Source organism: Mauremys reevesii, linkage group 1 (genome assembly GCF_016161935.1).
Source record: "Mauremys reevesii isolate NIE-2019 linkage group 1, ASM1616193v1, whole genome shotgun sequence".
NCBI lineage: Eukaryota > Metazoa > Chordata > Testudines > Geoemydidae > Mauremys > Mauremys reevesii.
Window position 1 is genome coordinate 110,559,149 of NC_052623.1, and position 14,838 is coordinate 110,573,986.

The 14,838-nt window shown below is 42.4% G+C and overlaps 1 long non-coding RNA gene across 1 annotated transcript in view; it reads left to right on the forward strand.

Moving 5' to 3' along the window:
- Positions 1–14,389, forward strand: part of LOC120409281 — a 63,199-nt gene extending 48,810 nt beyond the window's left edge. The window contains exons 3-4 of the long non-coding RNA XR_005601235.1: positions 2,680–2,769; positions 13,301–14,389. This is a non-coding gene — a long non-coding RNA (uncharacterized LOC120409281). The remainder of the gene's footprint in view (positions 1–2,679; positions 2,770–13,300) is intronic.
- Positions 14,390–14,838: the final 449 nt, after the last annotated feature.

Genomic DNA, 14,838 nt, shown 5'->3' on the forward strand with positions numbered 1-14,838 from the left:
ATTATGGAAAATGCATGACCTGTGAACTAAACACAACATTCAGTAAAAAGAGCAGGATCTGTATTAATGTAAATTAGCAAGCAGGAATATTTCCTTGCACAGGGGTCAGCTTGAAACACTGTAATCTAATTACTCTTCAGTTTCAGATACGTTCATAGACATTTTCTCCTGTAACAGGGAAGACTGTTTCTTTTGGCAACATTTACTATGTGGAAGCCTATAGTATTTGCAGGCTGATAATAGGACTAATATGCTGGCACTCTGACAGAGGGCACAGGAGGGCATGCTATTAGATAAGTGTTTCTGCTACATTACCCAGACAATGTTGCCCTTCACGGAATGTTCCAGCCATTGTGCAGCTTTGATATCACACAGCTATAGAATGTTAATGCCAACATAATTATATATTTTGGCTTCCGTTTTGGCAGGAGACTGTACTTAAGCAGAATTTAGTACCATCTTAAGTGTTCCTACAGCTGGATAATTAAAGGGCATTTCAGTTTTCAGAACAGGAAATTAATGATATGAAGATCACTGGCTATTTAAGGACAGTTATTCTGGGCATGTAGGGAGTCCTAACAATTAGGTGAATTTCCAGGCACACACACACAGTTTGGTAAGAAAAAGATACAAATCTGGTGCAATTTAGCCAAATTTTCTTCTTTTAGGTTGATCCATGTGCCATATAGGCTTGCTTTTATTATTCTCCAGCAAACAGTACTTTACTGATGTGAAGTTAAGGTTGCAGACACATCTCTGTGTTTTGAATGTGTATTACCTTTTAGAATGAAAAGATTACATTTAAAAACAATACATGGTAGAACTTTAAGTAATTCAGAGTTAGAGTTGCACTTCCACAAGACATATCATTTCACTCACACAACAATCACAGCTATAACCTTACTCCAGTAGATTTGTGACATTTTTACAGTGTGGTTTAAGAGTGTGTGCACAATACCTGACATCTTTAAATGAGATGTATTGGGCTCAAAGGGTGAAATTGACTTCATTTATGGACCAACTATCCAACTGTGGCTCATGGACGCCTGTCTTGGAAGATTATTTTAAACCTTTTTTAGTTTGTAAAGTCTATAGCATATAACTATGAATGTCTGTAGTTTAATATGTACTGAGTAAAGGATTGTCACCATGATCTATTTCTATCTTGACATAACTTAGCCATGAACTTGTATATCCAAACCTAGGATGAAATCCTGTCCCATTGAAATCAATGGTAAAACTTCCACTCCTTGTTTCAAAATGCTTTAATAATGTAAGACCCCTTAAAATATTGATTGATATAATAATGCAGGGATTGGCAACCTTTGGCATGCAGCCCATCAGGGAAATCCACTGGTGGGCCAGGACGGTTTGTTTACCTGCAGCGTCCGCAGGTTCAGCCAATCGTAGCTCCCACTGGCCACGGTTCGCCGTTCCAGGCCAATGGGGGATGTGGGAAATGGCGCAGGCCAAGGGATGTGCTGGCTGCTGCTTCCTGCAGCCCCCATTGGCCTGGGATGGTGAACCGTGGCCAGTGGGAGCTGTGGTCAGCTGAACCTGCGGATTTTGCAGATAAACAAAATGTCCTGGCCTGCCAGCGGATTTCCCTGATGATCTGCATGCCAAAGGTTGCCGATCCCTGTAATAATGCATTAGAATTTCTAATTTCTGAAAGAGTAGCAGAGCACATACCTGCTTTTGAAATTGAAATTTATTTCCTCTGGGTGAACAGTGACAAAAGTATGTAAGGCTAATGTTTTATATGAAAGTAAGGAATCCACAGCCACCTGCAAGTAAAGTTGGTAGGGAATTTTCCAACAAAGTGCTTATTTTGTTGAAAATTAAACTCTGTGTGTGTGTGTGTGTCCTGCATAGCCAGTAACCTGGAAAGTAGGAGATCTGGTTTAAGTCTTTAAGCTGGTTTGCCTTCATCCCAGGAGAGTGTCTTACCCAGCAGGCTTTTGGCCACCCCTTGCTTGCAGGTTGTATTCAGTCACCCATCTAAACTTTTAAGCAGAGAATTTAAAAAAAAAGGGAATTTGAACCAAATTTTGGGCCTTACCATGTAGTGTATTAATGTTTCTTTTGTTTTATTTTTTAAAAGGGAAATGTATCAATAGGCAACGTAGAACAATGTGATGGGGGAATAATTAAGGCTTGGCAGGAGGGGTCTGAGGTGGGGCTCATAAGGAGGAGCTTTAGTGCCCTGCCACCTAGTGGAATCCACAGCCTTGAGTTAGGTGCCCAGATTCCCTACACAATGCATGGGGTTCAGAAAAGCCAGCACACTTTTGTGTAGTAACAGGATAGGTGGGCTCATAACAGTTCAAATTTAGTTGTTTAGCAGACCCCATCCCTATAGACAGGATCTTCACCCCTCCAGCATCTATCATCTGGGGTCGCTTAAAATAAATAGGGATATAATGATAAGGGTGCAAAACAGGTAAGTGGTTTAGTGAAGGGTTAGATATAATAGTGGGAGAGGGAAGCAATGTATATAAAACAGAACAAAACTGAATATATATCAGCTCAGGGGTTTAGATCCCAAGGCAGGCTTGAAGCCCATCCCACAAACCCCTTACAATAACAATGGGCATATCACAAATAAGACAATATTACTGCTCTGGAGAACAGGAACCCTGATGGTACGATGTTTAACGGCTTGCTTCTCCTTCTTAGCTTTCAGATCCGGACCTTCAACTGTGAAACTTGATGGAGTGAGCCTCACAGGGGAACACAGATGCTCTGGATCAATGGACCTGGAACCAGGTGAGACCTAAGTGATGAAGGTCTTCTGTATCTCAGGCCTGGATGGTGTCTTGACTCTCAGAGACTGCACAAACCAGGAGAACACGGTAGGGCAGACAGCACTAAGGGGAGGGTGACGCCACCTCAAATAGACTCACTATCACTCAGTGGATTAGTTTAGGGTCAGGGTGTACTTTCCCACCTTTCAGGTTGCTAGGTAGGTTACGGCTGTGCCACAACCAATCAGGAAAATTACACCAGAGAAAGGGTGCCAAACTAACTGGGGAAGAAGGATACAAATATGGAGGACAAACAATAAGGTGATAGAACCAATATGGCGAAAATGCCTCCAAGAAGTTAGCCAGTAACAAATGGCAAACAGAAGATTGTGGCCTAAGACCTGCCCCTCAAAGGGAACTAAGCACCTAAGTCCAAGCTAGAGGGAGATAAGTATCTCCACTCGGGATTCACAATCATGAACCCTCTCCTGGAGGTAGGTGACTAAGCCAACTCAGTCTTTTGCAAGAAAAATGGTTGTAGTGGTGGGGCCATCCTCTTTTAACTTTTAGCCCAGTGGTTGTGGCACTTACCCAGACAGAATGTGGGAGACCTAGTTCAGTTTCCTTCTTTGCTTGATGTGGAGCAAGAATTTGAACTTGGCTCTTGTACCTCACAGGAGAGTGCCCTGACAAATGGTTCATGGGGTATTCTGGGGCAGAGTATTCCAATCTCTCTTGCTGAAGCTGTTCCAGGGCAGATAAATAATTAAATATTCATTGGAACAGGGGGATTGTAAACTGGGTTACCTCCCTCCCAGGTGACTGCGCTAAACACAGATTTACAGACATTCTCATTCTCTCCCATCTCCCCTCCCCGCATTTTCTGTGGGTTTATCCATGCTCTGAGTACGCCTACTGGATCTGACCACAAGGGCAAGACAGGCAGAAACACCTAGTTTATGAACCCTTCTGTGAGTTAGGCACCAAGCTGCTGGGCAGTCAGGACTAAGGTGACCGTGTGTATGCCCAGACACCAAAATGTAGGTGCCTTGGGGACTTAATTGGTGGAAACTTAGGGCTTGTCTTCACTACCATGGAGACCAACACTGCTGCAATCGATGCAGCGGGTGCCAATTTAGCGGGTCTAGTGAAGACTCTAGTACTCCAGCTCTCCAGAAGAGTAAGGGAAGTTGACCAGAGGGTGTCTCCCATTGACACATTGCAGTCAAGACACTGGGGTAAGTGGACCTAAGCTACATCGACTCCAGTTATGTTATTCACATAGCTGGTGTAGTGTAATTTAGGTCAATTTACCCCATTAGTGAAGACAAGCCGTTAGATGTTGTTAGGATATAGATATTCAGGCCTGTCTGCAAAGGCCTATACTTTAAGAATTTAGGTGTATTCTTATCACTTAGCTAGTTATAGAGATATAAAAGAAAGAATAAAAAATCACTGTCTGTCTGTGTAATGGCCTTCTTTTACTGTGACCGTCTGAGGCCCTGTTTAGTCATATTGAAATAAGGCAATCTGGGACTGTTAGGAAGGTGATCTGATCTATCACCTCCAGAGAAAGGTAAGAGCCTAGAACATGTAAAAGGAAATGTTATCTGGTAAGAACTCACTTATCAATAGACACAGCTGGAAAACCCTTATGTCTATATAGATGTAGTTGTGCAATCCTCACTTCTGTATTGTTTTGTATGTTTATTTGCATGGTCTCTGTCTGGTTCTGTGATTGTTTCTGTTTACTGTATAATTAATTTTGCTGGATGTAAACTAATTATGGTGGTGGGATATAATTGGTTAAATAACCATGTTACAATATGTTAGGATTGGTTAGTTAAATTTCAGTAAAATGATTGGTTAAGGTATAGCTAAGCAGCATTCAAGTTTTACTATATAGTCTACAGTCAATCAGGGAGGAAGGGGAACAGGGACTGGGGATGGGGGTGGGGGAATTGGGATCATGTTTTGCTAAAGGGGGGAATGGGAACAGGGACAGGCAAGGCTCTGTGGTGTGAGAGTTGGGAAGGGGGTCACTAAGGAAGGAAACTGGAATCATGATTGCTGAAAGTTCACCCCAATAAACATCTAATTGTTTGCACCTTTGGACTTCGGGTATTGTTGCTCTCTGTTCACGTGAGAAGGACCAGGGAAGTGAGAGGGTGAAGGAATAAGCCCTCTAACAGATGTCTCTGGCTTTTAGGCAGCTACAGGGTTAGGCACCTGCTAAGCAGGGATTTTATGAATACCAGTGGTGCCTAAATGTAGGATTTTGCCACCTAAAGTGGCAGTTAGGTGCCTAAATATCTTGTGAATCCCACTCCTAGTGATTTTAAATATAAATGTCTGACTTGATACGGTGAGGTACATTTCCTCTGCTTTGCCCATTGCGCTTGGTAGATGCAAACACTCGCACAGATAATAAAAATTCTCACTAACCTGAGTAGTTTCTGGGTGTCCAACTTGAGATACCACAAAAGGGCTTGTTTTCAGAAAGAGTTCTTAAAATCAGTCCCCTTTAAGGTGTCTCAAGTTGGGCATCCAGAAATCACAAATCACTTTTTAGTATTTCAGCCTCTGTCTCTTGTGCATAGGCTTTATATCCTCCAGCACCTTTATGCACACACATGTTAGACTCTGTACAGGTCTGTCGCATTTTACGCGCATTTAACATGCGCGATTTCAACTTTACATGGTTGGCAAAAAAATTTTAAAAATTTTAAAAGAGAAAAATAACAATTTTAATACTATAACTGTAGTGTGGGCGATTCCGCCCACCATTCAACTCAATGTAATTTTGACTCTACACGGTTTTCGCTTTATGTGCTAACCGCGGAACGGAACCCTGTTAAATGAGACTCGCCTATACCTGCAAAACCAGTTGGCCCCCAATAAGTTTTAAAAGGGCAAATTCTAACACTTGCATGCACAGTTGCTACATTGCTGGAAGTGAATATGCAGGCAAAGCACAGGCATGTAGAGACAATGCAGTCTGAAAATTTACCCCAGTGTATATCTCTGAACTAATACTACATGCAGAGCCAATAGTACATCTGTAATGACACTATTAGAAGTCTCAGTTCCATACAATGCATTATACTGCACTATTAGTAGTGTCTCTAATGGCAAGTGGGTTTTAAAGTAAGAGAGATTTATAAAGATTTTCCTATGTATCATGAAAATCACATCTAAAAGATGGAGATATTATATTTGTCTTCATACTCATTGAAAACAAAAAGGTATTAATCTTAAAATTTACAGAAATCAGTAAGGCCCTGTCTCCCCAAACCAACATGACATGAGACACTTAAGAGCTAAACTCTCAACAATATGATATATATTATCACATTATTATTATTATTTTATTATTTTTGTTTTCTTTGTTTCATGACTTTGAATGTATTGGTATTATATTTTACGTAATGACTGTAGATAAATGTAAAAGTGCTATGGGTTTAAGTTATTATTGCATATTTTCCTCAACCTGAAGGCCATAAACAGCACTGAAGATAGTGACAAGACATTTGTAAAAGCAGAACTCACACCTGTAAACCAGCTGAAACTGGGAGCAGTTTGTTCTTGGATTTATTTTTTAACATGGATAGTGTGTGAGCAGGTGCCTGTAAAAGCCATTACATAGTAACTACTAGAGCGATTAAGTGATTCATTGGGCTGCCTTTACAAACTGAAATTTAAAAGGCTAGAAGTCTCTTTATTAAAAGATAAAATGAATGTAAAAAGAGTCAAACAACTGTTGACTGCTATGCTCCTTTTTTGTAATGGAGCTGAAATATATTCAATGAATCAGTAATATTCTCCTTTATTGCCATCCATCAGCTGTGCCACTGAAAGCCTCTAGGAAAAGTTCAGGAAAAGCTTATTTCCACTACAAATTTGTTCCCTCCTTCTTTCAGTTCTGCCACCTTACCTGCCTAACAATACTTTTCCATCTTCTTTGACTTCCAGTCACAGTTCTCATCACCTGTTTTCAACCTCTAACTACCTTGTTAAATTCTCCACCCTTTCAGTTCTCAGCTCCCTGTTTGTGCAGGACCTTTTTCAATGAGAAGGCGAACACTCTCCCCAACTTCCCATCAGTTCCTTCTTCCCCTCCATCACTGACACTGAGATTTCTCACATGCTTGCCACCATATGCCTCTGTAATCTTATCTTCTCTTCCTATTTACAACTGTTGCCTTGATTTCTCCTTGTCAGTCTGGATTCTGTTCTTTTCATTCCATTCCAGCTGCTCACACCAACATCTCTAATTACCTCTGTCATTAAATGACAAGGAACCTGCTACATATTCAAGCTCCCTGACCTCTCTGCTGCTTTCAGCGGTCAGTCAGACCCTCCCTGAAATCTTGTCATAGAATCATAGAATCTCAGGGTTGGAAGGGTTGGAAGGGACCTCAGGAGGTCATCTAGTCCAACCCCCTGCTCAAAGCAGGACCAAACCCAACTAAATCATCCCAGCCAGGGCTTTGTCAAGCCTGACCTTAAAAACCTCTAAGGAAGGAGATTCCACCACCTCCCTAGGTAACCCATTCCAGTTCTTCACCACCCTACTAGTGAAAAAGTTTTTCCTAATGTCCAACCTAACCCTCCCCCTCTGCAACTTGAGACCATTACTCCTTGTTCTGTCATCTTCTACCACTGAGAACAGTCTAGATCGATCCATCCTCTTTGGAACCCCCTTTCAGGTAGTTGAAAGCAGTTATCAAATCCCCCCTCATTCTTCTCTTCTGCAGGCTAAACAATCCCAGTTCCCTCAGCCTCTCCTCATAAGTCATGTGTTCCAGCCCCCTAATCATTTTTGTTGCCCTCCGCTGGACTCTCTCCAATTTATCCACATCCTTCTTGTAGTGTGGGGCCCAAAACTGGACACAGTACTACAGGTGAGGCCTCACCAGTGCTGAATAGAGGGGAATGATCACTTCCCTCGATCTGCTAGAAATGCCCCTACTTATACAACCCAAAATGCCATTAGCCTTCTTGGCAACAAGGGCACACTGTTGACTCATATTCAGCTTTTCGTCCACCGTAACCTCTAGGTCCTTTTCTGCAGAACTGCTGCCCAGCCATTCGGTCCCTAGTCTGTAGCAGTGCATGGGATTCTTCCGTCCTAAGTGCAGGACTCTGCACTTGTCCTTGTTGAACCTCATCATATTTCTTTTGGCCCAATCCTCTAATTTGTCTAGGTCCCTCTGTATCCTATCCCTACCCTCCAGCGTATCAACCACTCCTCCCAGTTTAGTGTCATCTGCAAACTTGCTAAGGGTGCAGTCCACACCATCCTCCAGATCGTTAATGAAGATATTGAATAAAACCGGCCCCAGCACCGACCCTTGGGGCACCCCACTTGATACCGGCTGCCAACTAGACATGGAACCATTGATCACTACCCGTTGAGCCCGACCATCTAGCCAGTTTTCTATACACCTTACCGTCCATTCATCCAGCCCATACTTCTTTAACTTGCTGGCAAGAATACTGTGGGAGACTGTATCAAAAGCTTTGCTAAAGTCCAGAAATAGCACATCCACTGCTTTCCCCTCATCCACAGAGCCGGTTATCTCATCGTAGAAGGCAATTAGGTTAGTCAGGCATGACTTGCCCTTGGTGAATCCATGCTGACTGTTCCTGATCACTTTCTCCTCCTTTAAGTGGTTCAGAATTGATTCCTTGAGGACCTGTTCCATGATTTTTCCAGGGACTGAGGTGAGACTGACTGGCCTGTAGTTCCCTGGATCTTCCTTCTTCCCTTTTTTAAAGATGGGCACTACATTAGCCTTTTTCCAGTCATCCGGGACCTTCCCCGATCGCCATGATTTTTCAAAGATAATGGCCAATGGCTCTGCAATCTCATCGGCCAACTCCTTTAGCACCCTCGGATGCAGCGCATCCGGCCCCATGGACTTGTGCTCGTCCAGCTTTTCTAAATAGTCCCGAACTACTTCTTTCCCCACAGAGAGCTGGTCACCTCCTCCCCATACCGTGCTGCAGAGTGCAGCTGTCTGGGAGCTGACCTTGTCTGTGAAGACAGAGGCAAAAAAAGCATTGAGTACACTAGCTTTCTCCACATCCTCTGTCACTAGGTTCCCTCCCTCATTCAGCAAGGGGCCCACACTTTCCTTGACTTTCTGTTGCTAACATATCTGAAGAAACCCTTCTTGTTACTCCTAACATCTCCGGCTAGCTGCAACTCCAAGCATAATTTGGCCTTCCTAATTTCACTCCTGCATGCCTGAGCAAAACTTTTATACTCCTCCCTGGTTATTTGTCCAATCTTCCACTTCTTGTAAGCTGTTTTTTTGTGTTTAAGACGAGCAAGGATTTCACTGTTGAGCCAAGCTGGTCGCCTGCCATATTTACTTTTCTTCCTACACATCGGGATGGTTTGTTCCTGAAACCTCAATAAGGTTTCTTTAAAATACAGCCAGCTTCCCTCGACTCCTTTCCCCGTCATGTTATTCTCCCGGGGACCTTGCCCATCAGTTCCCGGAGGGAGTCGAAGTCTGCTTTTCTGAAGTCCAGGGTCTCTGTTCTACTGCTCTCCTTTCTTCCTTGTGTCAGGATCCTGAACTCGACCATCTCATGGTCACTGCCTCCCAGGTTCCCATCCACTATTGCTTCCTCTACTATTTCTTCCCTGTTTGTGAGCAACAGGTCAAGAAGAGCTTTTCCCCTAGTTGGTTCCTCCAGCACTTGCACCAGGAAATTGTCCCCTACACTTTCCAGAAACTTCCTGGATTGCCTGTGCACTGCTGTATTGCTCTCCCAGCAGAGAGCTCCCAAAGTCATCTCTGGGCTTTCAAAATATTGTCCTCTCCCGGTTCTCATCCTATCACTGTGGTCATTCCACCTCTTCCCTCACACTTTGGGCTGGCACAGAACTCTGCCCTTGGTCCCCTCCTCTCCTTACTTTACACCTTTTTCTTTGGTGTATCTCACCCACTCATGTGGCTTCAACTACTGTCTGTACACCTCTAACCTCACAACCCTACCATTCTTCAGTCAGTGACTCAAGAGCAGCAGCAGAGGAAGGCGAAAAGGGGATCCCCAAACATTGGGGTAATTTATTAAATGGAATCATAAGGACCTTGAGAGATCATGAAGTCCAGTCCCCTGTGCTGAGGCAGGACCAAGTAACCTTAGACCATTCCTGACAGGTGTTTGTCCAGCCTGTTTTCAAAAACCTCCAATCAGAGATGACCTGTACCTGCTGATCTTGGGTGGGGGGAATGAAAGTGTTAGCCACCCTGGAACAGCTCGAGTCATACCCCACCCCCAGGCAGACCATCTCCTTGCCCTCAGTCTCCCCTCCTGGAAAGTAGCAGCCTCTTCCTGCAGCTCCCAGCTGTTGTTCCTGACTCTCCTTGAGGGTCACAGCTCATAGGCTCTGGCATCTGCCAGGCAGGGAGGGGGCCTAGCTTCACCATATGACCAAACGGGGCTGGCAAACCCTGGCAGAAATCTGGGCAGGGAGGCACATGACCCAGTGCTCCCCCATTCATTGCCTCGGCCTCCAGTGATGGGGATTCCACAACCTCCCTTGGAAGCCTATTCCAGCGCTAAACTACCCTTACAGTTAGAAAGTTTTTCCTAATATCTCCCTTGCTGCAGATTAAGGTTATTACTTCTTGTGCTACCTCCAATGAACATGGAGAACAATTGTTCACCATCCTCTTTATAACAGGCCTTAACATATCTGAAGACATTTATCAGGTTCCTCCTCAATTTGCTTTCCTCAAGACCAAACCTGCTCAGTTTTTTAACATTTCCTCATAGGTCAAGTTTTCTAAACCTTTTATCATTTTTGTTGCTCTCCTCTTGACTCCCTCCAATTGTCCACATCTTTCCTAAATTATGGTGCCCATAATTGGATGCAGTACTCAACAATGCCAGGTAGAGTGGGACAGTTACCTCTCATGTCTTACATATGACACTCCAGTTAATACACCCCAGACTATTAGGCTTTTTCACAACTATGTCACATTGTTGACGCATATTCAATCTGTGATCCTATGTAACCCCCAGCTCCTCTTCAGCAGGGATAGCTCAGAGGGGGGAGGGATAGCTCAGTGGTTTGAGCATTGGCCTGCTAAACCCAGGATTATGAGTTCAATCCTTGAGGGGGCCACCTAGGGATCTGGGGCAAAAAATCAATGCTTGGTCTTGCTAGCAAAGGCAGGGGGGCTAGACTCAATGGTCTTTCAAGGTCCTTTCCAATTCCAGGAGATAGGTATATCTCCTATTATTATTATTATTTTACCACCTAGGCAGTTATCCCCCATTTTGTGGCTTATATATATTATACATATGATTATGCATTTGATTTTTTCCTCCTAAGAGAAGTAGTTTGCACTTGTCTGTATTAAATTTCATCTTGTTGGCTTCTAATCCTATCATCCAATGTGCTTGTAACCTCTCCCATCTTGATATCATCCACAAATTTTGTGAGCATCCTCTCCATAACATGATCCAAGTCATTAATGAAAATATTGAATAGTACCATATCCTGGGAGACCCCTGCGGGACCCCACTAAATGCCCTTCTAGTTTGACAGTGAACCATTGATAACTAGTCTTTGAGTATGGTCTTTCAACTAGTTTTGCACCCACCTCACAGCAATTTGATCTCGACTACATTTCCCTAGTTTTCTTGGGAGACTGTCATGTGTCAAATCAAGATATATCAGGTCTACTCCTTACCTCTATCCAATAGGCCAAAAGAAGGAAACTAGGTTGGCTTGTCATGAGTTATTCTTGACAAATCCATACTGGCTTTTCCTTTTAACCCTATTATCCTCTAGGTCCTTACAAATTGATTTTTTAATAATTTGTCCCAGTCTCAAACTCTCCAATTTGGAGATTCACAGGATGACTGTGTGACATTTTCTTAGGTATCAATATTTATTTTTAATTGCTTTCAATAATGTGTAGTAGTCAGTAGCAGTATTGTATTTATTTATTGTGATGCACAATATTAGTTTAGTGTCATCTATACATTTGCTGGCTATCATTGTTTGTCAGACCCATAACTTTATTTCATATTTAATCACCACAATGTTTGTTTGAAAATACTTCCTTGGTTATAATATATTTTCCATTTGCCCTACAGATCAATATTTTTTTCTTTTGTTTTTAAACTATTCTGGCCTCAGGGACAAAATATAACAAATTACTGTCTGTGTACCGCTGCCCTCTACTGGACAGAGTCAGATCTGCTCAATTGTGTATCCTAGTTCCTATAATGTTAACATTTAAGTAATAACACCTGAGTTATAGCAAGTGGTAGGGCCTGTGCTTTGAGGCCTACTCCTGCTCCCATTTGTATCAGTGGCAAAACTCCCTACTTCGGTGATGCAGGATTAAGCCATTGGAGGAGAGTACCTTATTCCAGTGGCCCCAGTATGCAGCAGAATGATGTCTATAACTTCCACAGATGGCCATTGATTCATTACAATATTTGGGGAGTTTAAAAACAATCCCTGGAATATGACATGCATCTGACGAAGTGGGTATTCACCCATGAAAGCTCATGCTCCGATACGTCTGTTAGTCTATAAGGTGCCACAGAACTCTTTGTCCCTGGAATATGTACTCCTCTGGCTGAAATAAATGATAACAGTATGAAACCCAAAACCACAACAGGTCATTCAGGACTCTTGAACAGTTTTCATATTAATGCTATGCTAAGGAGAAAACTTGATAGCAAATTAAAAAAAATAGCAAGAAACCATGATTCAAACGTATTTGTCTTTCTTTTTCTGGGAAACAGTAAGATTGTTTTATTCAGGTCAGTACCAGTGACCTTGTTTTACATTTGTGTATTTCAGGGAGTAACCTTTTGTGCCATAAAAAAATAGGCAAAAAATATTGAGAGAGAGAAGGGGCTAAATTCCCAGCTGGTGTAAACAGATATGGTTTGATCGATGTTAATGGAGGCGTGCCCATTTACATTGGCAGCAAATTTGGCTCACAGTGAATGTGTAAGTGTGTTTAATTGGCCAAGAAAAAAACCCGTCACACTGAAAAATCTCCCTCTGCAATGGAGACTATAATATATAAATATAGAAACGGTTGTACAAAGCGCTCTCATATATTCTGTAGGTAACAAGCTTGGCTGGCAGGGTCATAGATTACATGACCTACAATGTCTTTTCCATCTATTTCTATTATACACAGTTATTTTAGTAGCTATGTTTCTTTTCTCCTCTGCTAGGTAATAGCATTAAGAGTGGATCTGCCAGAAGAAACCATGGCTCTCAGACAGTTGTAAAAATAGAATGATGAATTCTGAGCACGTGGGTCGAGCCCTCAGAATCCAGGCTTGGGGCAAGTTAAAAAGAGGAATTTAGACAAGGCTGTAATCGCTTTCCGTGGAGAAAACTGTTCTAGGGCAGTTGTTTTAATCGTGCTGAGACAGGGGCGGTTCCGGAGCTGCATGTGCACTTGTTTACTACAGGCTGTAGGCACTACCATGCTCTGTTGCCTTTCTGATTTGCTCTCATTCATTATTTCCTCTGCTTGTTTATTCTGCAGCATTTCTGGATCTCCCTATGGGGATCTGAAGAATCACATTAATGACGCGTCTATTTTATCATACCAGACGAGACTGATGCTCCAGAGGCTATCTCCTTCAGGCACCTGAAACATGCAGCAAGGCGGTTGTGTGAAAAACAGTAAACAATCCCAAGCAAGCTCTGAAAATGGTTTAGTATAACCCTTTGCTTGCTGAAGACTTTTTAACAGGAAAAAAAATAGCTGCTAGCCAATGCTCCCATCACTGAACTACCCTGTACGTTTGAAAGCTAGGCCACTTTTTCACAACGTGCCATCAAAAAACTGAGCTTTTGAAACTTGTAGTCACTGCAGTGAGTTTGGGAGATCTCAGGCAAATGCGGCTCTCTAACCTGAATTAAGACCCACATGAAATCCTGGGGCCAGATCCCCTATTTAGCTCCACTGAAGTAGTTGATTTATATTTGAGAGAAACATATACGTGGCTGTTAGCATTCAAGCTAAGCCTCCTCTCATCCTTATAGAAGGCTTTTATCAGTATACGCAGGATTACGTGGGAAGCTTACACACACTCATACACAAACATACACCCACGCAGAGCCTGTACTATGAACTATAGAGCATAAAGCAAGCACATTAGCTTCCATCCATCAGAACTGCTAAAAGAAAAAAAGAGCTTTAACCTTCAACTCTTAAAACAGGACAGCAGCTTTTGAGGGGAGGGGAAGGGGTAGTTCACTTTAAGAAAGCTAGTTGTATGTTTCTCATTTCATATAAGATCGTGCTATGTTTTGAAGGAGTGGGGAAAGCAACATCCAATGTCTCTTTTGAAAGAGTCATTCCATGCATATCAGAGTATATCTGTTAAGTCAGTGCAGGATAGGCCCACAGGGAAAGCTGTATTCTGCTGCTGCTAGCTATGGGTTTTTAGTGGGCATCCTGAGACGGAAGCCTTTAGACCAGAATCCTGCCATGTTTTGAAAGGAGAAAATAAAAAAAAATCTTAACCATTCCATTTAAAAAAAATCTAAAATAGCAGCTAAAGTTATGTGACAGCTGCATCTGTGCATGGAGCAGGGTTTGGCCCTTAGTATATGGTTTGTGTTACATTAAAAGTGCTTTGTCTGATTTTTAAATTATAGTTTATTTTGGTGAAATAAAGTGCAAGCAATACAGAAATCATTACAAAATGAATCTTTTGCTCATATGAAGCTAGTACGATAATGGTCCTGAGCGCTATTATCTTGGTGTAGGTGCACATATATATTTTTCTTCCCCTCCAATCTTGTTTTTAAGGAAAGCCAGTAAGGTAGCACAATTGCTGTGCACTCCAGAGACTTACTGTGGTTTCAACTGCACTGGAAAACATGCTGATTCCCAAACTGTACTAATAGGTATCCCTTTACAGTTACAAGAGGTCAGGACGGCTATTGCTGTCTTTGCGGATTTATAACCCCTTTCCATAAACCCCTAAACAAACATAGTTTAATTAGATCAATAACGATCAAAGTAACTTCAGGCAGAAACAACTCTCAGTTCCTTTAATAACTGTGAAGCCT